Source organism: Rattus rattus, chromosome 3 (genome assembly GCF_011064425.1).
Source record: "Rattus rattus isolate New Zealand chromosome 3, Rrattus_CSIRO_v1, whole genome shotgun sequence".
In the NCBI taxonomy this organism is placed as follows: domain Eukaryota; kingdom Metazoa; phylum Chordata; class Mammalia; order Rodentia; family Muridae; genus Rattus; species Rattus rattus.
The window spans coordinates 160,989,205-161,017,075 of NC_046156.1; positions in this window are offsets into that span (position 1 = coordinate 160,989,205).

A 27,871-nucleotide genomic window follows, 5' to 3' on the forward strand; every position below is an offset into this window, starting at 1 on the left:
AAAGACTGATCTTGGTGCACACAGATTTTGTTCTTTTTTTGTTTGTTTGGTTGGTTGGTTGATTGGTTATTTTATTTATTTACATTTCAAATGTTTTCCCCCTTCCCTGTTTCCTCTCCATAAACCCTCTATCCCATCCTCCCTCCCCCCTGCTTCTATGAGGGTGCTCCCCCACCCACCTACCCTTACTTTGGTTATCTCTAGCAAATCTTTCACTTTAGAGCTCAGGGAACTCAGAGGAAGAAGAACCAGAAAGAATAGAGTCAGAGGAGACTGAAGACACCAGAAGAACAAGTACTTCTAAAAAGAACTTAGCAAACCACATATAAAAGGACAGAGACTTTGGATGAAACAAGGATGGTAGTGGTCTGTATCACGTATGTACCATTCATGAATGCATGCTCTCTGTTCAATACTTTTGGGACTCCTTATTGTGTAACAAGTAGTTTTATTATTTAATATCTGTGGCATATATAATAAATATTACTTTAATTACATGTACTGGCTGGTTTTGTGTGTCAATTTGACACAAGTTAGAGTCATCAGAGAGGAAGAAGACTCAGTGGAGAAAATGTCTCCATTAGATTCACCTGTAAGGCATTGTCTCAATTAGTGATTATAAAGAAGGGACCAGTGTTTGTGTATGCCATTGTGGAGCTGTTGATCTTCTGTTCTACAAGAAGGCAGGCAGAGCAAACCATGACAAGTAAACAGGAAGCACCACCCCTCCATGTACGGTGCATTAGCTCACGTCTCCAGGCTCCATCTCTGCTTGCATTTCTGTCCTGACTTACTCCAAAGATGAGCTTCAGGTCTGGAAGTATAAGCTAAATTAACACTTTCCTCCACAACTTGCCTTATAGTGATGATGGTAATTCATCATAGCCATAGAGTCCCTAACTCAGAAAACATGTAAACATAGTTTTAGACAAATACATTTTAAATAAATTTAATATCTTTCTTTATACTAAGAGCAGTTAAACAAATCTAACTGTATGGTATGTTTTTGTTATAACGTTAAAAGTTAAATTGCTCATCAAAAATTTGAAATATACTACATGAAATTTAAATTCATCACTCAGTATCAAGGCTCTTTAAAGGACAAATGTATCCATGCTGACTGGATTTTAATAAATAAAATATGTTGTTTTTTATCATTTGCTTGTGAATTATAAAATCTATTTGGGCAATATATATATATATATATATATATATATATATTTAAAGTGATTTCTCTAAATACGGGGCAAATATATATAAATAATGTTAAACAACGATCAATATCAAGTTCACATATATATTTTTGTTTGTTACTTAAGTGGATGAATAAACAATTGAATATGCTAATTTTAAATCATATACATGGAAGGCATGAGAGAACACTACTACTGTTACTCTAGCAAACATTGATGATTTTACGTTAGGGCATTTTAAAAAATCCTTTCATTGTAAAATATATAATACAATAGTGCAACGAAGAAAAAGAAGATTGTCACATATTTTGATTTATAAACTATTTTGACAGCATCACTTTAGTAGCTTCTAGTTCTTTATTTAGTATATAATTCACATGGCATAAAGATTCATTTGGAAGGGGAAAGTGGTAATCCCTCCCTACATTTCTGAGAGAGCCACAGTAAAGTTCTTGGATGCCTGATTAAAATGATTTAGAAAAGTCTGATTGAAAGTCTCAGTCTAATTTATTCTCATTAGCATGCATGAATCTCTTTCCAATGAAAGATGTTGCTATCGCTGTTCATATAGAGACACAATTTTATTTATGTTTTCTGTAAAATATTTTTTCACTGGAAAATTTTTCTGAAAGATTTTGTTGTGGAGAACCACTATCTAGAATATGTTACAGGTTTTGCTAAACTTGAATTTTGTCCTGGAAATAATGCTTCCTTACTGTGGACACATAAAATTGTCGTGTTGGTTTTCCACCTGCAAATGGTTGTGATGGGCACATTATCATTTATATAGAAAAGATGATTTTTCACAGATGAATGAACATTATATTTTATTCTTCTCATACCTATTACCCAGTATATGCTATGGACACAGAATATAGATAAGTGTAAAGGTATATATGTACAGAAAAATGAATGTTAATAATATTGTAGATATATACTGACTAGAAATTCTATTGTGTGCAGACAAAGCACATGATAATATGGAAAAGGTGATTTGGTATTGCTTTCAGAAAAGAGTTAATGTTATGAATAAGGCAGAATCCACTTTTATGATATGTGTTATTCATGGATGCCTGTGATAGAGATAGTATAATTTTAAAGAAATGCTAAGTAATAAACAAAAACATTACTTAGAACATGAATTTCACGTCTTAATGATATTTTTGTCTAAGAATGTTTTAAATAATTCATTAAATCCAGTAAGGTAAAAAATAACTGTTAGATTTTATCTTTCTGCAATTTAGGTCACAGATACATAAAATTTTATTTCTTCAATAAGACATTTACACTGCAATGTTAAAAACAGAAAAAAATAAGCTAGAGATTTTCCTAAAGCAGAATTAACACTGTGATAAATTAAGAATCAGGATGCTACAGGACAGATTAAAGATACCTTTAACTATGCTACAACAGATGGTATCAAAATGTACCCTAAACCTGAATGAATGTCCCACTTAGGATGATCTAGATGGAGCATTTTCAAGGAGTAGAAATGTAGTGGATAACAGCAAGCTAGGGAATTTCGAAGAAAAAGCAATTGGGAATTGTGAGCAAGGTAGACTGCAGAATGTAGTACATAAGTACTTGCTTGCTTGGTAGCAACTCCCTGTTTAGTCCACATGTGTGCTACGTTGGTTTGTACTTGTAAAACTGAAAGTGTGGGAAGGTAAATGCCTCAGTGTAGTTCTGAAATGTTACATCATTTTGCTTTCTTTGATTTTGCAACAATTTCACAATTATCTTTTAAATTTAGAAAACAAGTATATAGTTTACTGAAAATTGCTGCCTAGCATACTGGGGTCACATATTCCATCCCCACCAATAATGAACAAGAGTTCTTAAGGAAACGGAAAACCAGTAGGTGGAGCCCTCTTGCCTTTAATCCTAGCATTCCAGAGGCAGAGGCAGGCAGATCGCTCTGAGTTCTAGACTAGCCCGGTTTACAGTGAGTTCCAGAGGCAGCGCTCAGTTATACAAAGAAACAATGTCTAGTACATGCAAAAGAGAGATAGAGGAAAAGGAAGAGTGAAAGGGATGAATAAGAAGAGAAGAATGAAAAGGAGGAGCAGGGAGAGGAGGAGGAGGAAAAGGAGGAAGAGGGAGAAGAGGAGGAGGAGGAGGAGGAAAGAAGAAACTTTAAAGTATATATGTAATGTGCTGAAACAATGCAAATATATTCTGGATCTTGGTGTTTATTTTTATCCCAATTGATATTTTAATGCATTCTATCTTCATAGTTTCCATTGAAAATTTAAAGTTGAAAATTATGCAACTCAAACTTGTGTTATGTGACCTGTATGAAAACTGACCCAGAAGTCCAATATGGTTTTCAATATAAGACAAAGGTTCATTACTTAATTCAGCTGTGCTAATAGGCTCTGAAGGGAAAAGAAAATTATCTGAAAAAATATGAAGAGATATATTTACATATTAATTCTATAATGTAAAATACAGAAAACAATGAACTACAGCAATTTTTTCTGTGATAGATTACAAAACACCACATTTAATATCAAAAATTATAACATTCAAAGACATGTAAAGCCTTTGTTTGATGATAAATATAGAAAAAGCTTAATTAATATTATAGAATCTCAAATAAAATGAGAATGTTTCAGATATAATAAATTGTTACTTATGTGGCAATTATCATTAAAATAATCATGAACTATACTATGAATGATTTTCTATTATTCTCTTTAAATCTAAGCAAAGCAACATTAAATTAAAATTATTCTGCATTATATCTTTGTATCATTAATTTTCTTTTCTGTTTTACACATTATTACAGGTATGGATTTTAAATTACATTTAGAGCCTGAATTACCTTTTCTTATATACAGAAAATTTGGTACTAGAAATGAACAACTCAGCTTTTAATTTAAATTTATTGATTACTACGGAGCTATATCCTAGATGACATTTGCATATGAGAATTTCAAAAATACTTTAAATGATTATTAATAAATGATTAAATATGGTCTATTTTCATGTTCACTAATACTCAAGGCCACTTTTCCCAAATATATCTCTAGCAAGTCCAAATGGGGAAACAGGCAATTTTCAATGTCCATCCTTCAATTCATAACCCAGGCTTATTTCCATCTTTGTTGCAGCCTATCTACTGTAATCTCCCTTTACTCTCTTCCTCCCTTCCTAATGCTCTAAGCTAGTGTCCTATCTCCCTTCTTCCTTACTCTATTCCTCAGTTTCAGCCACCAACATTTCAGGATCATTTTCCATGAAAACCTGCAACCATCCATGGCTCTAAATCAGATAAGTAAATTTCACTCCCATTACCCTACTACAAATCCAATTCCCCAGCTTCATTTATCAATGAAGAGAGATATGCTTGGAGAGCATACGCAGGGGCCTCTCTTCCACTCTTCTCCATTCCCTATGATCCATTACAACAGATCTTAATAACATGCCCAGCTTTCATCACCCTAGTGGACATACATTACCTCTCATTCCTTCCTGATATTAAAAGTGGGCAAGAGAAATCAAATCAACCAATTGCATCTTGGGTAATTCAAGCTTTTTGGCTAATATCTATTTATCAATGAGTGCATTACCAAATGTGTTTTTCTGTGATTGAGTTACCAGACTCACAATGATATTTTCTAGTTCATTCCATTTGCCTATGAATTTCATGAAGTCATCATTTTTGATAGCTGAGTAGTACTCCATTGTGCAGATGTACCACATTTTTTGAATCCATTTCTCTGTTAAAGGGCATTTGGGTTCTTTCCAGATTCTGGCTATTATAAATAAGACTGCTATTAACATAATGGACCATGTGTCGTTGTTGTATGTTGGAACATCTTTTGGGTATATACCCAGGATGGGGCCCATACAAACACACACACACACACACACACACACACACACACACACACACACACACACACCACACACAAACACACGTACTCAGTCACCAAAACTAGATAAGATTGATGAAGCTAAAAAGTGTATGCTGAAAGGGACCAGATATAGATCTCTCCTGAGAAACTCATCCAAAGCATGTCCAATACAGAGGTCAATGCTAGCAGCAAACCACTGCACTGAGAACAGGAATCCCTTTTGGGGAGTTAGAGGAAGGACTGAAAGACCTGAAGGGGCTTGCAACCCCATAAGAACAATGTCAACCAGAGCTGCCAGCGACTAAAATACTACCAAAAACTATACATAGACTAACCCAGGGTTCCAACTACATATGTAGCAGCGAATAACCTTGTTGGGTCACCTGTGGAAAGTTAAGCCTATGGTCCTGCCAAGGTTGTATGCCCAGTGTAGGGGAATGTCAGGAAGGGGGGGGCAGTAAGGGAGAGTGGGGATGGGGGAACACCCATATTGGGAAAGGGGAGGGGATGGGGGTTCTTATGCACAGGAAACCAGGAAAGGGAATAACATTTGAAATGTAAATAAAGAAATATATCTAATAATTTTTTTTCAAAAATATCAACAAATAACAACCAGGATAATATGTCTTCACCAGAGCCTGAAGTGGACCATGAGAAAGGTAATAGAGCTGAAGCACAAGACGTGGTCCTGTAAATAGAATATATATATATATATATATATATATATATATATATATATATATACCTATGATTAACAAAATTAAATTAATAAATCCATCAATGAAATATATAAGAACACAGACAGTGGAATGAAATGAAAAGAAAAAAAACAGACTTCAAGACATGAAGAAATTGAATCAAGACAAAAACTGTAAATGAGGAAAAATCCATCAACAAGGAGGCCAGAATCGCAAATGGAATATGAGTATTAAAAAAGAGATTCTTAGGCATTGAAGACAAGAGAGAAGATCTGGATACCACAGATAAATGAAAATATTAAATCTGAAAAAAAAATGCAGGCACATAATTTGAAGGAAATCTCAAATTCTATGAAACAACTAAGTCTAAGAAAAAAAGAAGCGTGTAAATGAGAACACATATTGTCCAGGCACAGAAAATACATAAACAATAAAATTGTAGAAGAAAATATTTCTAATCTAAAGAAGAAGGGGCTTATCAAGGCATAAGGAGTATTCAAAACATCAAATAGACTAGACCACAAAATGAAGTCCTTTCACACATATGATTAAAACACTCAACATACATATTAGCCCTGGTTAGTAGATTCAGTTGCCAATATTTTCTTGCTATCCATCCCTGTTGGCTTCTATAGCTCCCCTTTCCACAGTGGTCCCGAATATACAAAAGGAGGGACCTGAAATAGACAATTTGGATTCTATTTCTATATAATATATGACTGTGGATTTCTACACCCACTCCCATCTACAGGCTGAAGAATCCTTTATGAAGATATCTGGCTTGGCTACTGACCTATGAGTGCAATGATTTGTATTTGCTTGGCCCAGGGAATGGCACTATTTGGAAGTATGCCTTGTTGTAGTACATGTATCACTGTGGATGTGGGCTTTAAGACCCTGGCTAGCAGCCTTGAGATGAAGATGTAGAGCTCTCAGCTCCTCCTGACCCAGGCCTGCCTAGATGCTGTCATGTTCCTATGTTGATGATAATGGACCGAAATCTGAATCTGTAAGTCAGCCCTAATTAAATGCTGTTCTTAAAAGAGTAGCTGTTGTTGACCCCCATAACAACCAGTCAACTTAGGTACCTCGAATGTGAGTTTAGGAATTAAAGAACAAGGACGAGAGAAGAATGGAGCCAAGACAAAGTTCTGATCAAGGCTCAATTTTATTGCAAAGCAGAAAGCTTATAAAGGCAAAAATCATAAGCCCAACTCATAGATATGATTCATGACATAAGTCACCTCATGCTGGCAGCCAATGGCATAGGTTTCCATTTCTCAGCACAGGTCGCTCTTATTAGGTCAAAAGTAGAACTCCAAACACAGCTGGGGAAATTCCACTAAGTGATGTGACAGCAAAATTAGTTGATGTGGCAACTCCCACTATGTAGATCATGGCAGATGCTCCACAAGTAGCCTCCTTGGTCATGGTGTCTGTTCACAGCAGTAAACTACAACAGAAGTTGATATGAAGGACTAGGATGTTTCTGAAATATGCTTGATCATACTGTCTGGAAGAATGTAGATTTTGAGACTTTGGATTTGGAAAGCAGTGCAATGCTTTAAGTGAGGCTCAATGGACTCTCCTAGTAGAAGTAAGAAAAACTTTGTGGTTGAGAGTGATTTAAGAAGGTTTGGTGGAGAATTTCAGTATGTGGACTAGAAACTGATTTTTTGGGGGTATTTTGTTTAAGAATGTGGTTGTTTTTTTGCCATTTTCTGAGGAGTCTACCTGAATCTAAGATAAAGAATTTTGTATTAATTGCATTGACAAAGGAAGACTCAAAAAGTCCAGCAGAGACTTTGTTCTCTGTTTAAGTCTCATGAAGAACATTTTGAACAAACTTAGCAAGCTTAGAAAGGAAAAATATAAAATGTATGGTTCAAGTATTAAAGAGGCATCAGGCAGTGAAATGGAGCTGAAGCCCATGTTCTAGGAAGTAAGAGATTAAGGGATTTGGGGGCAATATTGTACACAGCCAAGTTTAGATCTAGGCATAGTGGTGTACATCTTTAATCCCAAGACACAAAACCAAACAGATCTCTGAGTTCAAGGACAGCATGGGACAAAGCAGGTTCTACGTGAAGAAAAGCATAAATCCAGGCATGGTGGAACATACCCTTAATCCCAGCATTACAGCATTAGAAGAGACAGAGCCATGCAAATCTCTGAGTTCAAGGTCAATATAACAAGAAAATTCCAGGAAAGCCAAGCTTGGGCATAGAGGGAATAGGAAAACACAAAGCTGTTAATAGAATAAGGTGGGACATGTTCCAGCCCCAGAAAGCAGCAGAACTCAGCAACTTCGACCATGTGGCTCTGGCTTTAGAGTGAAAACTAGAAGTGACTGCTGGGACAATTCATGCAGGTTAGCTGGAGCTAAGAATTTAGTGGTGTTTAAGAAGAAGCCAGCATCATTGAAATGAAATCTTCTAGGAAATGTTTTCTGAGAACACAAAGAAGATGTGTTCCAGAGATAGCCAAGGTTGTACCTTGAACTGCAGCTGTACTGGGTAATGTGTAATAGTCACCCAGGTGGTACTGGTTTTGAAGGCATTAAGGGGTCAGTCACAAAGAGCAGCTGCGCCTTGGCACTGTGAGAGGCCATGGAAGGCCATTGGTAAGGGTTCAGTCTCAGTTGCAGTTGATGTCCCAAGACTGAAGGGGTCATGCAAAGGATTTGAGGCTTGGTACCATGAAGAAAACCTATGAGAGGCTATTGGTAAATTCTAGTTGTCATGGAAGATTCCAGAATACTAGAGATGTCAGTACCATGGAATGATAACCAAGAACAACAGCAGCAGTGAAGTGGATCATCCTGAGCTTAGATAGCTACAGAGGGCAGAGCTGGAGAAGTGATGCCAGCCCTTTGGAGGAACCCAGAAGTTCATGGAAGAATCCCAGACATTAAAACAAGTATCTGTGACATTGAAGATACTTGGAAACTCAAAGATTTTGGAAATTCGAGAGACATAGGCTATCTCCTGAAGAATGCTGCTAACAAGGACCAGAACCAGCCCAGGAAAAGAAGTTACTTGCTGCCAACAAAGATGGAAGAAGAGTTGGAGATCTGACTACTTTGACATCAGACATGGAGATGCAGAATTTGGCATTTGCCCAGCTTGTTTTCTGTCTCGATTCACAGATTACAGTTAAGTGATAGATGGATCTCAGAAGAGAGTACTAACTTTGGACTTTCAACACTGTTGATATTTGGCCAACAAATCAATTTAATGTATCCTAGTACCAACACTGGAAACTTTGTCTGCATACAACACATGGCTAGTTGTGACTCTGAATCCCATAGTACTAGAAATTCTTATTAAGATCATCTTCATGATCTTCACAAAATCCAGAAAATGTCCACTACTTTGGGTTTCTACACAACCTCCAAGTGCCCCCACAATTCCAGATGTTTCTAGTGCTCCAACCCATCTCCCCTTTACCTGATCTACTGTCAACTCTCAACCCCATCTGCCTCCAAACATCCGATAAAGTCTACTCTATTTTCTTCTTCCAGTAGATTATTGTTTACTCTATAGACCCCACTTCTTCATCTAACTTGTATAGATTGAAGCTTGATCATCATTTCCTTAACAGCTCATATTTTAAGTGAATACATATCATATTTATCTTTCTGGGTTTAGATACTTCATTCAGGATGATATTGTTTCATTTATTTCTCTGTGTAGAGGAATTTTAATCCAACAACATATCTGCATTGGCAAGTGATTGAATCTAAAGACTTTCGAGATCTATGTGATCTGGCTGCATTACAGACGTCCTTTTAATACATGCACTCAGTTGTTGAGATTTGGTTATGTATTGTAATGTAAAGTGCAGTCCACAAGATATGGTTGCTTCAAAAACAAAAAAATCTACATATAGTCCCAAGTGATACTATGTCACGTTGCCCTCAAATTAATTCTGACTGGTAAATAAGGATGACTACAGCCTAAAGCTTGGCAGAATTGAGGTAAGTGGTGCTTAGCATCCTGGTCTGGATTCTGAAGAGACCACTAGGAGGAGGAAAATTGTAAATGTAGATGGAACCCACCTTGGATTAAGTGAGATGTGAAAACGTGTCCCTGATAGCTGGCCAGTTAGAGTTAAGAGCAGTCAAGATAAATCATAGTAATAATTGGAGGTTATCAATAGGAAAGTAGTTTCTAATACCACAGAGGGTAGATATCTGCCCTGCTCCTGTGCTGTTTAAGACTTAATCCAAATATAAAGGATATTTGTGTATTTTATCCAGAAACTAGATGGTTTAGGTAGGGTAGAAACCTTGGGTTGCATTTTGAAATTTCTACTACTCTAAGGAGACAGAGACATACAGATCTCCGAGTTCTATACAGACAGTTCAGTTAGTGAGTTGAGCAGCAATGCAGTGTCGTAGAGTTCATGGCAGTTAAGTTTGTGGAATTCAGAAGCAGAATTTTTAGGAACAGTCTTATTTAGACAGACAGATTACAAAGAGAATAAGCGCAACAGAGGTGAAGACAGGGTAAGCAAAAAATGGTAAGAAGCCAGAAGATTAGAATAGATTACCAAAGTTAGCTTTGAGGCCAAACAAAACAATTCATTGAGAAGCAAGGGAAGCCACATTGAATCAATCAGCTTGGAGAGGCATTTTAGCCAGAACAGTTTAATTGATCCATTCAAACAGAGTTCAGAAAGAGTTAAAAATGGTGAGTTTATTCAAAAGTAAGACTCTGAGATGAGAATTGCATCAGGTGAAGTTACATCTACATGCCTGCAAATATCATGGTGTTGTTTATCAGCTTAGTAATACTGCATTGTAAAAGTATACTTCATTTTGCTTATCAATTTTTCTGTTGAGTCACATCTGGTTTATTTTCATGTTCTGGCTATTATGAATAAACCACAATGAACATAGTTGAGCAAGTCTCCTAGGGGGAGGATGGAACTTCCTTTGGGTGTATGTCCAAAATGGTCTTGAGGAAGATTGATGCACAATTTTCCATGCCACCATTATTCCAAAACATCGTGTAGGTAAATAAGATCATAGGTTGAGGATATTGGGGCTGGGCTGGTGTCCTATGTTTCTCTATTTATAGCCTGTAGAGTACCTTCTTATACCAAAATGCCTAGAACCTATGGGTGAAAGCTCAATGCGTGAACCATCTGGAGCCTCCACTGATGCAAACAAAACAAACAAACAAACAAACAAAAAACAATTGAGTAGCTACTTGTAAAAGATTATAAATGTATTTTATACTTATCTCTCTGTACAGAATTTAACTCTAAATAGATCAAAGAAGTCATAAGAAGCCCTGATACAATCTGAGAGAACAACAACAACAACAAACTGTGGAGAATATGATAGATCTCATTGACACAGGAAAGTACATTCTGTGTAGAATACCAATAACACTAGAATTAAGATTAACAATTGGACCTCATGAAATTGAAGAGCTTCTATATGGCAAACAAAGAACACCATTTGCCTAAAGAAGCAAGTTATATGATGTGACAACTTTTAACCAAAATGTACATCTGAGGGCTGTTTTCTACATTAAGTAACAATTCAAAAGGAAACACCCCTAGAAATCAAGAAAAACGTAACCAACTAGCATTGTCAGGACTGATAATTTTATCTAGTTATTTATCTAAAAAAATATTCATTTTGAGAGGTTGGCTCAGTATTAAGCTGTGTGTGGTTTCTTTGTTTATTTCTTTGAATAATTATTTGTTTTTAGTTTCCATGAAATTTGAGGATACTAGAGAGAGTAATGAATAGCAAAAATACTTTAAATATATAATTGGGTCTTGTTCATATTTTTTTCAGGGCTTTTGGTTTTGTTTAACAATTTACTCAGCTGCTAGATAGCATTTGTTGATGATCCAATAAAAAGAGCATAAAAATAATAACATGATTTTGGGCATGTATTATGTTTTTAAGAATTGAATAAGAATATAAAAGCGGTTGCTTAAACAAATGAAACTTTTGAGAAACCTTTAATGAAATATTCAACATTCTTAGTCCTAAGGATGATTCAAATGATAACCATGTTTTGATTTCATCTTAATCACTTCAGAATGGCTAAGAACAACCAATAAGTGGCAGTTTATTACCACAATGATGTGGAATAAAGGGGACATTCATCCATTGCTTGTGGTATTACAAATTTGTACAGCCCGATGGAAATCAGTGTGGCAGTTTCTTGTAAAAATATTTTTATTGATGGTTTTCTGCCCCTAACTATTTATTAGTGCCTGAATAAGAGACATAGAACCAGATATTTTTCTTAATAAGCTCTAAACCTAGACTGGGCAGATTCAGAGATGTTCAAACTTCTATCCCTGTTAAAGGCCATGCATTATTTACTATTTCTAGTCTTGTTTTGTAACATGTTTATCTTCTTTCAGGCTGCTCTTGTTCATGGCCATTTTCCTTTCTTTCTCCTTCTCTTTCTTGTCACCTCAGATCACCTACTCAATATCCAGTCCTGCCTTTCTTTCTCCCCTTGCCCAGTTACATTCTCTAGCCTTTTATTAACCACTCGTGGATTACTGGTACAATTCTTTAAAGTACATAGGTGAACAATGTGCCCCAAGATCAGGTTGGAGTCTGGACCAGGACAGAGAACTCAGCAAGACTAACTCAAACAGTGCCTCAAAAAATGGGAATCAAACTTTCTCAAGATTCATCTGTACCACTACTGGACATGTGCAAAAGGATGGTTTCATGCTGAAGAGAAAGCACAACTGTGTTCTTTAATTCTCTCAACCAGGCTTCTCTGTTCTCAATCACCAGAAATGGAAACAACATAGATGTTCTTCTACAAAGGAATAGATAAAGAAAATGAGATACATTTTCACATAGTAATATTACACAGTAAAGCTGTTTAGAAACAAAAAAAAATCAAGAGGCATCCAGGTTGAAAGACTACTATGTTGATGACAACGTGTAAAAGGTTACCAAACACTAAGAACAAATACAGCAGAAGCTTCCTTAAATATATACATACATGAAAGTAATCTAAAAACAATTGGCACTTAAGTAGTGGAATGCAGTCAAACCTTAAATCACTTGAAACCACAAGTCACCATGTCTTTGAGTAAATTACATCTTATCAATGTTTTGGGTAAAGTTTCACCTTGGGAAACCCAAAATAGTAGATGTTCTCACTAAAGGTATTGGTTGTTCTTCACAAACTAATGATAAGGCACTATGGCTGAAGATAACAAGTACAGGACTCATAGAACATAGAGAAGCCTTCAAGCTTCTGCCTCCTTAAGCATTTACACATTTTGAATAGTTATTCTTGTATTGGAATGTATTCTGCATGTTACCAAAAGGGAACTTAGAAGATCAAAACTGTTACAAAAACACAGGGTGTGTTGGGATGGAGGTGGCAAACAGTTATTGTGGTAGTGTTAAACCAATTACCGACTTAGCTTGTGACTCTTCCCAGGAGAGGGAGTTCAGGCCTCATAGACTTGGAAGGACCAGGACCTAGAGACTTGATAGTCAGACATCTAGAATAGAATCAAATGTAACTGGCCAACAGGAGAATGAAAGAAAGAAAGAAAAGAAAAAAAGAAAGAAGAAAGAAAAAAGAAAGAAAGAAAGAAAAGAAAAGAAAGAAGAGGAAAAAAAAAAGAAAATTCAAATCAATGAAATGATTCTTAATTATATGCCACTATAGTAGTAGATTGTTGTCTAATGATCATCAGAGTCTTCATTCAGCTACTGATGGAAATAGATGCAGAGACCCACAGGCAAACAATAGTTGACTTCTTGGAATTTTACAGAAGAGCAGTAGGATTGACTGTCGGAGCCAGAAAGGTTAAGGAGAGCACCAGAAATCCCACATTAACAAACCTTGACACATGGTAGCTCGCCTACACTAAACCAACTGGAGAACCTGCATTTGATTGACCTAAGCCCTCTACACATGTTACATTTGCATAGCTTGGTCCTTGTGTGTGAGTCTAAGAGTGAAAGAAGGGTTTGTCTTTCAATCTTTTGCAAGCTTATTACTCATACTGGGTTGCCTTTTCAGTCTTAATATAGGAGGCAGCAACTTAACATACTTATAACTAGATATGGCATATTTGGTTTGATATTCATGGAGACCTGGTCTTTTCTGTATAAAATCAAGGACTGGATTTGGGAGCGATAAAGAAGAAGTAGAAAGGACTTGGAAGAGAGGGGACAGAGAAAACTCACCATGATGTAAAACAAAATAGTAATAATTTAAAAATGGGAAAAATTTGCAAATCTAAACTAAGTGATCAACTAAATAAAATGAAAGGTAAAATGATGAATGCCGTACAAGTGGAGTTTTGCACTTCTGGCACAAAGCTTGTAGAACACATCACCATCATCGCTTCCAGGACAAGAACTTGAGGCTAAATAGCACCTGGAAGAAAACCATATTCTACTTTCCTCATAAAGGAACATAGCAATAAAATGCCAATTAAAGACCTTTCTTTTTCTATATTCATCAGTCAATGTTTTTTCTGCCATCATAACAAAACCATTCTTCTGTGTAGATGAGAACTAATACAGACTCACAGTTAGATAATATGCAAGGAGTGAGAGACATTGCAACATTCAGACCCAAATGGGATATCCATATGAATTCCTTCCCATGGAGTTTAGGAAACACTGGATAGGAGATGTTGGAATGATTATAAGACCTTATAAGATATTGTAATTGTTATGCAACACCAAAGAAACAAACCCTTCTACACACAGCTTTATTGATGTAAGCTCATAGAAACTATGGCAGCATATGCAAGTTCTGCACAGGCCTGGGTCTGATATCATTGTTCCAGCCCTGAGATGGGAATTTTAGATACAACTTCACATTCCTAACTCAGAAGTTATCTGCAACTGATAACTGCATTCAAATAGAAAATTAGCTTTTCCCAATGGAGTCCCAAAGGATATACAAATTTCCCTTAAGAACTAGCCCTATGGCCAGTAGTACACGTGAAACACAAAATAAAACTAATAGCTTTTTGGGGGGTTATTGTAGGACTTCTGTGTGGGTGAATATGATTTTGCATCTATATGTGTTTCTTGGCCCTTTTCTTTTTCTTCTTCTTCTATTTTGTAGGTTTGCTTATTTTGCCCTATGTTGTTTATTTTTCTTTTATCTACATAATTATTGTTGATGTTGTTTTTATACTTTAGGTACATTTTTTACATCTTAATTATGAGTGTGGATGAGGTTAGATGCATAGTAGGAAGTACTTAGGAGAAGCTATGGAAGTGAAAAATATTATCAGAATGCTGACCTATACCCTGCTATGTTCTGTATGTTTTCAGGTTTGTTAATCTTAAGAAATTCCACAACCAGATTTTCCAGTTTTGCTGAGTATAGGTTTTTGTGGTAGGAACTAATGATTTTTTTTTAATTTCCTCAATTTCTGTTGTTACGTCTTCCTTTTCATTTCTGATTTTTAGAAGTTTTATGGAAGTTAGGAGAGATCTTTAGATTCCGACCACACAAACTACACATGGCCTGTCTTCTATTACAAATAGTTATCTTCAAAAACTCAAAGTAAGAGACAGTAACTTTGGCTCTGAAGTGAAGTCAAATATGACTCATAGTCACAACCCAATTTAAAAGGCAAGAGTCAAGTTACCAGTGCTTGGCTAGAATGATCACTCAGTATTCATGAGTGCTTGCTGCTCGTGCTGAGTATATTAGTTCCATCTCTGGTGTTACTATCAAGAGTTGCTCCCTGCCAGTAACTCCAGTTCTATGTGATATGATACCATCTTCATGCCTCCACCAGCACCTAAATGAATATGATCTGTGCAAATTCACACTGACTTACATACACATATAAGAAACAAAAAAAAATCCATCTGGGATAAAAGATACTAATGCCAATAGAATCGAAAAATTTAAATAATCATTTAGAAACAGAAAATGTAAGTAAAATCTATTGGACCAGAACAGAGTGCCTAATATAATACTTACTCTCTAAGAAGATGGAAGAAAAATGGGTCCCTTGATAGCCAGACCATAATGAAGCATAGTTTAAAACTGCCCTCATTTATCTTAGTTTGGGAAAATTTTAGATATTTGACCTCCAGTCACTGAGACGAGCATCCTCAAAGGTATTTGGAATAAAGACAGAAAAGGGCAACTGTCTACATTGGACTGGGACATAGCTGAGATGCCAATGTGAAATGTGTGCAGCAACTAGGAAAAGTCAGGTTGTGCCTTCAACTGCTCATGTTCATGGCAGGCTGAGAGCTTTTACTGCAGTGTAATGCATTAGCCAATTCAATTAAGATTCATGACATTCAGTAGACAGGATTATCTGCTGATTTCCAATTTGATCTCATTTACTTTTGAGTTTCTTAGGAAGCTCCTTTGATGTTATAACTACATTCTTCTCATAACAATATATTAATTTGCTAATAAAAGTATTTAACAATACATACCATTCACAAAGAAGCACAAAATGACAACAGGACGATGATATTACAATTTCTGCCTACCTAGATTTTAGACTGACCATAGTCACTTTTGAGTGCATCAAAGCATGTCCAACACCAATCTTTTTTCCATATCCACAAATAGTCTTTTGCCACCTCCCAAATGCTGAGACAGTTTAATACAGTTCTACATGTTGGGATGACTACCAGCAATAAAATCAATTTTGCACATACATACTAACTATAATTTGGCTACAATTATGAATCATGGTGTAATATCTTATATCCATATATCTGCTATAAGACCCCTATGAAATGGTGATTCAACACCCAAAAGTGTTGTTTTCTGAAACAATGCCCAATTTTTAAAGACAATTGTTACAGCATTATTCTAATTCTACTCTCACTATTAAATCAGTTGATAACAGTTCTTTCATGAAGATGTTTTCAGTGCTGTGTTTCCTCTCACACCTAGAGAATGGTTAATGCTTCAACTTAGCCCTTTGACTCTTGCTAACATAATTGCACCCTATGTTTATATACAAACATAAAATATATTTCTGTTTATATTTGCTTTACTGTGATGGCAAGTCACTGTTTTCTAACCAGTTTTAAATGTAATTTCATGTTGTTTATTTCAAAATAAAGTAAACTATAGAGGTTATATGTAGGAGTAGGTCTTTCAGTGACACTATTCAACACTCTGGAAGATAAATATTTAGACTCCACAGTTTATGAGAGAACTGATTAAAACTATACTTTATTTTTATTATTTAACATTTTGTTGATTATTTATGAATTTCATATCATGCATCCCAATCCTAATCTGACTCATCTCCTCCTGTCTTGATACATCCTAAACTTCATCTTTCCAATGTACCCCAGAAAAGTAAAAAAACAAACAAACAAATAAAAAACAATAATGCCTCATTCTGGAAGTTGTAGTGTGTCATAGTGTGTTGCACCATATGCTCTGTTTTCCATACATATTTGCTTACAAATCTTCTTTGCAATGAGTCATTGGTGTGGTTGGAAGACACTGGCTTCTGTCTGTACTGGATACTCACCATGACTTCTCTCAAATTTCCTCTGCTACTCTGTGTCATGGAGATCCTACAGCTTTGTATCTTTGGATCAACTCATATGTCTGGATGTGGGTCTGAGTGGAAGGTGGGCTTGTTAGCTCTCCCTCTCTTCTGCAACCCCACCATCACAGCAGTCTCTTCAGCACTCCCCTGCTTTAGCTAATCCATTGCCACAGCCAGAAAAGGGCAGAGCCAACTCACCTCTCTCTCTCTCTCTCTCTCTCTCTCTCTCTCTCTCTCTCTCTCTCTCTCTCTCTCTCTCCTCTCTCTCTCTCTCTCCTGGCTCATTATCAACTCTTGTAACCAGGGCCAGGTCTACTGTGTTGCCTATTTTCCCAAGTGTTACAGCCTGTGAAGAACATGGTGAGATATCTCACCCTCATGGACTTGAGGCCAGCTCTCCCGCCTGCCACAGGTTCTGATAGATGAGCTGGAAGAACGGCATCTCTATTTTGCCCATGTTACCACTTGGCAGACAAGTTTTGGGTCCAATTATTCCACAATTACATTCCAAGGTTAGACTCATCTACAACTCCCTCAACCGGGGTCAGCTACACTGTGCTTCATAGTGTAGAGTTGCAGGGCCTTCTCCCTGGAGTGCTTTAGCAGGTGAGGGACAGGATGAGATCTTCTGCTTCCATAGCCTCAAGGTCTGCTCTCCTATGTTCATCTCCTTCAAGTTCAACGAGCTTGAAACTCCAGCAACCTGGGCCAGCTCTACTGTTTCCTTGAGCAAGATGTGGGGCTCTCACTCCTAAGTAATGCAACTGGTAAGGGGTAGGTATAGCTCTCAGGCCCTTAACCATCCTCATCTCCAGCTCTGCAATGGTGTCAATGAAAGGGGTGTGGCCAACTCTACACAGTCATCAGATATCAACTGGCTCCAGGCAGCATCACAGTCCAGCAGCATCCTCTGGCATTTGGTGGCATCAGATCTCAGCTGCTTCAGGGCCATATGGACTTTGGTGGCAGTATGGACCAGAACCTTACTATGTACTTAGGTGCTATTATAGAATACTCACATAAGGCTGTGTTTTTCACAACCCTCAAATTTCCAGTTCTGCCTCTTTTCATTGTTCACACATATCTCTGCCTCTCTGTTGCATTTCCCTACTATATACTTCCTCACCTTAGTTGTGCCCAAGACCTCTGTGTGTCAGACGGCATCTCATGAGAGGTTTCAGAAGTTTAAGCCTGAACCATGCCATATGACATCAGGCAGATGTCCTCTCAAGCTTGCTTCCCATCAATACATGTATCTGTATCTGTATATGTGTCTGTGTATGAGTATGTGTATGTGTATGTGTGTGTATATGTATACACATACATATGTGGTAGATGTAGATTCAGATGCAGATGCAGATATGTAGATGATGTAGATGATGTATATGTATATGTGTATATGTATATGTATATGTAGATGTAGATGATGTACATGTATATGAAGTATATGTATATGTATATGTAATGCAGATGCAGATGCAGGTGCAGAATGTAGATGTAGATGATGTAGATGATGCAGATGTAGATGAATTATATGTAGATTATATGTATAAATTTATATGTATGTGAGTATAGGTTTATGTATATGTAGATGATGTATATATATGTATATATTTATGTATTTGTGTGTATGTGAATATGATATATGTGTATACATATATATACAGATATTTGTGTATATGTATGTATATATTCACATGTACATAAATATTTATATATACATGTATATATATAATTATTCCTATAATTAAAGATTTCAGAATTCTATGGAATTCATATGAATTACTTTATTACAATGCTTTAATTCTTATTGATACGTAGCCAGTATTATATAATCTATCACTTAGATTGCTTACAAATCAGTTAAGCTCTTTTCTCAAGAGCAAGCATTGAAATTGACTCTCCATAGACTTTTCAAAATCAGTGTCTCAGCTAATGTAAGGCTCAAAGTACGTCCTCTAGGTATTGATTTGCCAAGTGATTGATTCTCTTCATCAAAAAAAAGGTTGTCCTGAGGCATATGACATTTGCATGTCCATACTGATGGTTTACCTAAAATGAGATTCCGTGGATTAGTTCTTTGGCTTAGAAAACAGAGAATAGCATATGTGATACCTATGTGCTAGAGACACACTACAACATAATAAGCCTCTTTGCTTCTAAACTTGATAAAATCAAAATATTTCTTAATTCAATTGTTTAGTATTTGAAAATGATTTCTAGCATTCATTAGTAAAACTACAGATGCCCTAAATTACTCGTTTGCTTTGAATAAGATGTTACATAGACACAAAAGTGGATGTCAATGAAAATGTTTAAAATTCAACTTCGGCATGCTTTTTCATACATAAAAGATAAAGTAGACTTAGACACTTTCTTAAACAATATTAGTGCCACTGGGGATATATATGGATTTGATAACTCTATGGGAATAGTGGAACTGACCTGAAGCTTCCTCCCCAATGAATAGCTTTCATAGCATACGAAATTATTATGCAAGCTTCCAAAAGAGAAAATAAGTCAATAGTAACACCTAGTTTTAAAGACTATGAATCATGCCAGTTAACAGCATTGCATTATATAGCCAACACTGCAATAGTATTTATGTCTTGGGGATATAATCACCACTTTAATTGGACATTCTTTTTTTAAAATTTTTTTATCTTTATTATCTTGAGTAATTCTTATTTACATTTCGATTGTTATTCCCCTTCCCGGTTTCCGGACCAACGTCCCCCTAATTCAATTAGAAAGAATTCATGTATGGACTTATAAATCTACCCAACCAACCACATATCACAACATATTCCTTAATATATAGTTTGAAGAAGATAAAATAAAGCTAGAATTTGATATTTCAGGTTAGATTAATGATATTTTCCATATTCATTTTCTTTAAATACTTAAAAGTTTGAAGTCTTTCTAAGGCTAAACTTTTATATTCATCATTAGAATTTTTTCTATAATTAAACTACTGAACAACTTTTCTACAGACACCATCCTTCTCTCTATAAAATGATTCAGTTCCGTTAATGTTCCATGTGGTAATAGAAATAACACAGTGAACTTTACTTCCCTTTTACATAGAATATATTAACATAATATTCATTTTCTTCATCCTCATCAAGACTCCCCATTTTCCATTGCAAGTAAATATGTTTAGTTTTTTTTAAAGTTGTTAGGCACTTAGATAAAATATTTTTATTCAGAAAGGATCCAAAGCAACACAAAACAAAAATTTAAGTCACTTGTATTATCTCTCAGCTTCTGATTTGTCTTTGCAGTCCAAAAATATCCTACACACAAAAAAATCATCTTTTCAAGTCTTCTAAGAAGTTTACTATCTTAATTATTCTATTTTAGCTAGTGGTTTGAAAACTTGGGAATTCATTGATATAATTCATTTCACATTATTTCTTGTTTCCTTTATTCTCTTTTAGGATGTCATCTTCCTTGGTCTTATTTTTCTTTGAAGAATGGAATCAAATTTTATCATTTATTCTCCTGCTGGCTTCTTCTTTGATTCTATGTTACCACCATAATTATTCCCAATAGAAAAGCTATTTGAGCCCATTTTCCTCTCTTGAAACTGGTTGTCATTTTCTTTGGGCCCAATCACATGTGAATGGTTAAGTTTTTACAGCAAAATATTTTCCATAGGCAGATTCCAGGGCAATTCTGACACCAAAAATTACACAATTTAAGAGCAGTAAGCTACCTCGGCTGCGTCTTTATCCCTTTCAGTGGCAATGATGCCTGAAACTTGCCACTATACAAGTGGATACATTCCACTAGACTTCACAGTTTCAAGTTAGGTGTCTTGATCTCTGTTTCAATTTATATTTTTGTTTTTTTATGACATGTATTTTTCTTTTATTCTTTCATTCAGTTCCCTTGAACATGAGTTTGATACAATTTGCATATTAGTATTAGGCTGCAGCTTGGCACTGAACGGTGGCAGCCTTCATCAGAATTCCTGTGGACAATGCGAAGGATAGAGTGCAACTCAAATGTCAGGGTATTAGGCAGCCTCTCAAAAAATGTTTAAAAATAAGATGTATTTATTTTATGTGAATAAATACTTTGCTTTCAAATGAGACAATACGAGGGTGCCACGTCCCCTGAAACTGGAGCCACAGAGAGTTGTGAGCGCTGGGAAATGAACAGGTCCTCTGGATCACCTCAAAAACTGTCGCTAGAAGCCACGTATTTTGCACCATGCTGAAGATCAGGTTATGAATGTCATCATGTAATTTGTTAGTCACATTTTTAATCTACATAGAATATTATCATTCCAGTGAACAAGACTCATCTTCCAAGCCAAAGTATTTTTTTTTCTTATTTACAGAAAAACAAATATCCATCAATTGTCAATATTTCTATGCAGAAAAAAAGGAGAGACAGAGAGACCACAAAAAAAGTGAGACACATCCAGGAACATGCAGTGTCATACATTTACAAAGAACTATGACACACATCAAGGGTGAGACACAGAGAGAAACCAGAGAAGAAGCACAGACTAATACAGTCAGGAAAGAGGCAGAGAATTGTATGACTTTGTGGTAAGTATATCAATGTGACTAAGAGTGTTGTACTTGAATAAGATTCGATTGCAAAACAGTAACAAAGAAATAAAATTGTAAGCAAGGTGACAGAACAAAAAACACTAAAATAGCCATGAGATTTATTCAACATAAAAATAAAAATGATATTTAAGCTTGTCAAATTTAAGAATATGAATGTATCTCTCCTGTCATAGTTTACATGCTCTAATACTAACATAAAAAGAATACAGGACAGTTTACCGTCTGTGACTGTGTGATATTAAACAAAAAGTGTGGCCTGGTAAGTGAATGAATAGTTATCTAAATGTGCATTGCAAGAAAACAGATTATAAAGTAAATAAAAATAACAATGAAACAATACAAGAATTCTACAGGTTTTCTAGGTGAATGTGGGCAGAAGAAAATACTTAACTGGCCTTCTAACTGCAATGTTTGCTTCCCCAATAATTTATTTTTTATTCACTTTATATCCCTATCATAGCTTCCCTTTCTGTCATCGCAGTCTCACCCATTGTACTTCTCTTTTCAGAGAAGGGGAGCACTCTTGGGGACCACAACACTTTAAATTTCAGTAAGTCACTTACTAAACATATGTTTGCTTCTGTATGTATTCTCATGAAATACATGTGTGCACTTCCTTGCTAGCCCAGAGAGTTCATCAGTCTAATAATTTTATGTGGTCAGCAAAAAGGCTGAAATTGAGTTTGCCCTTTTGAAACAGGGAAGTAATTGCCATTAAAGCTGTTTTTATATCATGGGACTGATGCCTACATGTATTTTAGCAATCTATTTTCCTTCACTTCAAATGAAGCAATCTTGTAGCAGTTTGTTTTATATGTAAATATGTGACAAGAAGTCTTATTTTTGGTAATTTGAGAGGCTTAAAGAGAAGCAAAGTTAATTTTAAAATCTTGGAAGGTTAACCTTTCAAATAAAATATTTTAACTAATTCACTTAACTTATAAAGTAGAGATATTCTTTGAACTTGTGTAAATTAATTTGTCACAAATTTTGCCCTCCCTTTCTTTTAATGGTTTGTTTTCAAATAATATTGTATGAACAAAACTATAGTTGTTTAAATATTTGTGTTTATTTTTCCTTGTGTCTTGTAGGTCTGACGGAAAACATATTAAAGTATTTTACTGCAAACTACTAGCTTACAAATTGAGATTTATGCAAATATCTCAGTAAGTCAATGGAGATTTCAAACTAATTTTTATATTTGTGTCCTAAGTAAAGTTATAAAGTCAAGGACTTTATTTCTGTCAAAAGTGTTTTCATCAAAGAAATTCTTTTTAGTCAAGTAAATCTGTTTCATTCACTTTACAAATCTTTACCCTTGAATCTGAATTTATTTATTTATTTATTCTTTAATCGTATTTTACAGTTCAGGCTTTATTACCCTCCTAGTCCATCCTCCAACTGTTCCACATCCCACACCTTCTCCACTGTCTCCAAGAGTATGTTCCTATTCCCTGATATCCTACGGCACCAGACCTTCTCACTTCCTAGGGCCTCCAGTCTCTTAAGGGTTAGGTGTATCTTCACTGACTGAGTTCAGACCTGGCAGTCCTCTACTGTATATATGTTGAGGGTCTCATATCAGCTTTGATATGCTACTGGTTAATGGTTCAGTGTCTGAGATATCTCAGGGGTCCAGGTTGAGACTGCTGGTCCTTCTACAGGGACCCTCCTCCTCAGCTTCATCCTGCTTTTCCCTAATTCAAGCAAAGGGGTCAGCAGCTTCTGTTCATTTGTTCGGTATACATATGTACATCTTTCTCAGCTGCTTGTTGAGTGTTTCAAAGGGCGGTCACGATAGGTTCCTTTTTGTGAGCACATAGCCTTAGTAATGATTTCAGGCCTTGGGAACCCCCCTTGAGCTGGATCCCACTTTGGGCCTGTCACTGGACCTTCTTTTCTTCAGGTTCTTCTCCATTTCCATCCCTGCAGTTCTTTAAGACAGGAACAATTCCCCATTATATTTGGAAGCACTCTATAGCCTTTGTAATAGTGTCAGAACTTGGATCCTTCTGTAAACTAGATTCCACTTTGGGCCTGTCACTGGAATAAGCTTTTTTTTTAAAGATTTATTCATTTATTATATATAAGTCACACTGTAGCTGTCTTCAGATACACCAGAAGAGAGCATGAGATCTCTTTACAGATGGTTGTGAGCCACCATGTGGTTGCTGGGTATTGAACTCAGGACCTCTGGAAGTGTAGTCAGTACTCTAAACCGCTGAGCCATCTTTTCAGCCCGGAAAAAGCTTTTCTTTACTAACGGCTACATGCTTGTAAATCAGCTGACATTAATGTTGGAAAAATTATTTCCCATGTGGTTAGCATAGAAGTAGCAGCAATAGAAATGCTTACCTAAAGAATCATGTTTTCTCATGTAGTTTAATGATTTACATAACAGTTCAAGTTCAACAAATAATATAAAAATAGAAGTATATTAGATAAGAGTTAGACCACATGTCTACTATATATGAATTGATAGTTAAAATTATTTCTTTAGCTTTGTTTTCTGCTATTTTGTCCTGGTGATTATATTCTTTGCATCTGGAATATTATAATAATCTCTTATAGTAATTTTATATATCTCTATTAAATACTAGATTACTAGTCTATGATTCTATTTTATTTTTGATATTTGTTTTATTTCAATGGGGTTTGTCTCATAACAACTTTAGATCTGGTGAATTTATTAATCTCTCTCTCTCTGTGTGTGTGTGTGTGTGTGTGTGTGTGTGTGTGTGTGTGTGTGTGAAGAACTTTATATCTATTCTTATCACAGGAGATGGATTTCAATAGAATTCCACATAGAGGATAAACAGGACACTGAGCTATTTTCTATTAAGCTAACATACTCAAGAAAAACTAGAAAATAAGAGATACATGATACTAACTTTATTAAGTGAAGATGAATGGAGAAGAGTTCAACATCTACATTACAGAGTCCACATATTCTGAATTAATTTTTGAGGCTGAGAGTTATTCATAAAAAGGAGATTATTCATCCCATAGTAAATCACACAGCGGTGACAGAATCTGTATGCCCCAATATAGCTTCCTGTCAAGTCAAAACAGAAAACATAGGTGTCATCAGCACTCTCATGATAAGCACTAATTAGTTAAAGAAGAAAAGCTGTCATATTCCGGAAAAATACTTTTCTCTGGTAATTTTAAACAACCCAATGATTAAATAAGTATTCACCTGTTGATTTGATATTTTGGAATTCTCCAGATTTAAAGCTATCAGAGTTTTTCTAGGAATGCGAGATTTTGTTTTGACTATCAGAGTAGCTCTCAGTTAATCTTAAACATAGGAATGGAATGTTATCTACATATATTTATGAGCAAAGCATTTTTACATATGTTCTGTTTGCTGTACATCTATAACATCCTTATTGTATAAAATCTCAAAGATAATATTGAGTGTCTCCCCACCATAGAAAGTATATCTTCCCTTCTACCCTGTGTATTTCTACTTCTTTGAATGATATCTAACTAGTTCTATGAAAGGTCATTGTAATTCTCTTCCAAGATTGTTACTACCTTGCTAATTTTTTTGAGTTTATGACTGATCAATTTAATCTTCTTTGTTCAATTCTACGTGCAAAAAGAAATGACATTGTAATGAAAAAGAAACAACGTATCTAAATTCTCACATGACACACACAGTTCCATAAATTTTACACAGTTTAAAACCACTTGTAACACACTGTAATTGTGTGATATTGTGTGTGCATGTGTGTGCACATGTGTTCGTGTGTGCAGGTGTGTGCATGTGTATGCAAGTGTGTGTGTGTGTGTGTAGGCATGTGTTTGCCTGTGCTCATGCATTCATATTAGTTTGTTTACTTTACCCAGTGCTATAGTAGTAGGCTTTCTTAAGTTCTCTAGAATTATTTATCCCATCTCACACTTCTGTCGCCACCCTACATCCCTAGCCCATTTGACTCTTCTTTTGTATTTCCCCTTCTTCCTTTCTAATATCTAGTTGTGATTTCTGCTCCTTTGAACTCTCAGCCATGTTGCCCCTTACTATTTTCCATACATCTATTTGTCCTTAAATTTTGTTTAAAAGTCAAGATTACTCATTATCCAAAAATTTAAAATATTAATATTGGTTATTGAGAAAAGATAGCATTTTTGGAATTCAAATGATGCAGTAATAAGAGCATGATCTGATATAAGTTCAAAGATTCTATGTGCTACAAATTCAACTCCAAAAATTAGTGGTAAGAATTGCCCCAGGATAGTGTCTGCATCTCTCATCTTCTAATAACTTTAATATATCAAGGTGTTGATTTATCATCTGCTTTTCATCTGTTTTTCATGACTTGTCAAGTGGTTTTCTAGTAAATCAGTTCTTATTAGTTTCTTATTTTGCTGCATTATAAATTGCTATACACTTGAGTGCTTAAGATCATCTTAAAGGTTGGGGATTTAGCTCAGCGATAGAGCACTTGCCTAGCAAGCTCAAGGCCCTGGGTTCGGTCCCCAGCTCCAGAAAAAAAAGAAAAGAAAAGGAAAAAAAAAGATCATCTTAAAGTTTGACTGGTCTTAGCACATTTGACTCAATACTCCTATTAAGTTCCACACATGGTGAAATAAAGGCATTTGATAGGATATGCTCTTTCTCTGGAGGTGTCGGGAAAAAAACCTACTTCTTTATAATTGAGATTATATATGTGCTTCAGAGCCTCATTAAAACTGGCAGTATTTATTATTTATTTTGATATTTTGCCTGTATCCTCAGGATGCTACCTTGCTCAGTTTTCCAATTTAGTAATGTTTCCTTAAATCCTTCAAGAACATAAATTCCCTTTTACACTTGCCACTTACAGAGTCATATTATGTAATAGGTCCAGCCATTTAAATCCCACTATTTCAAAGTCCTCTATTACATGTAACTTATTACTAAAATCATTGCTGTGATATCCCCCACCTTTTCAAATCCTCTGAATTAAATAGGGTGATTTTTGAAATACAATCATAAATACTAAGCCTACCATATTAATCTTTTGTACACTTTTATTTTCAAAGATTGTTCATCCTGCTGGTGAGAAGGATAATTTATTTTTGTTATTTCATTTAAATGCACAGGAAGGAGTTTGTAAAACATTAGTGCAATGCATTGTAAATACTATTGTTAAGATGCTTTCATAGAAATACAAAGATCAAGAAGATAATAAATTCATAAAGTAGTTACTTATTTCTTATTCAACCCATCAATGAATGGGGGACACTTGTAGATAGTGTTATGGAGTTGGCTTTCCATTGTATGACTGATATTGTCATTTTCATTATCCTATATAATAATGGTAAGGAGGATACTATGTAACAGGTAGATTCACATTAAATTTGAGCTCAAATAGAGAATATTATAGTAAGAACCCTAGCAACCTTGCTTTGTGGGCATAAAAACATCGCTACTTTCATATTTTCACAGAAAAATGTTTATGAAAAGAGAAGAATCTAAATAAATAAATAGTCTGGAATAACTACCAACTTATTTCCTTTATTCTGGGGTGTCTATTAAGAGTGAGTGTTCCCGAGTCTTACCAAAATAAGTTTGAAACAAAATGTTTACTATAATGCTAGTAAATGCTAGGTTAAAAATGTAAATATTTGGTTGGGGATTTAGCTCAGTGGTAGAGCGCTTGCCTAGCAACCACAAGGCCATGGGTTCGGTCCCCAGCTCCGAAAAAAAAAATGTAAATATTTTTCAAGCCTATTGACTAATGAGATTTCTTAGTTTTAAATTTTCTAATTTTGAAATTCAAGGTTAAAAGAAAAATGTCATTGATAATTATAAATCTTGGTCTGGGTGCTTCCAAAGATACTTTAGACAATTTGCTTACAGTACAATGCCAAAAGGACCAAGATAGAAAGAAGCTTAAACACAGCTACAACAAATTTTAGAGAAGTGTAAATAGCCCAGGTTTCAGCAAATCCTTTGGGTAAAAAATATAAGGGCCTGGAAGGGTATGAATAAAGAAAAGAATGTGCAGTTCTAA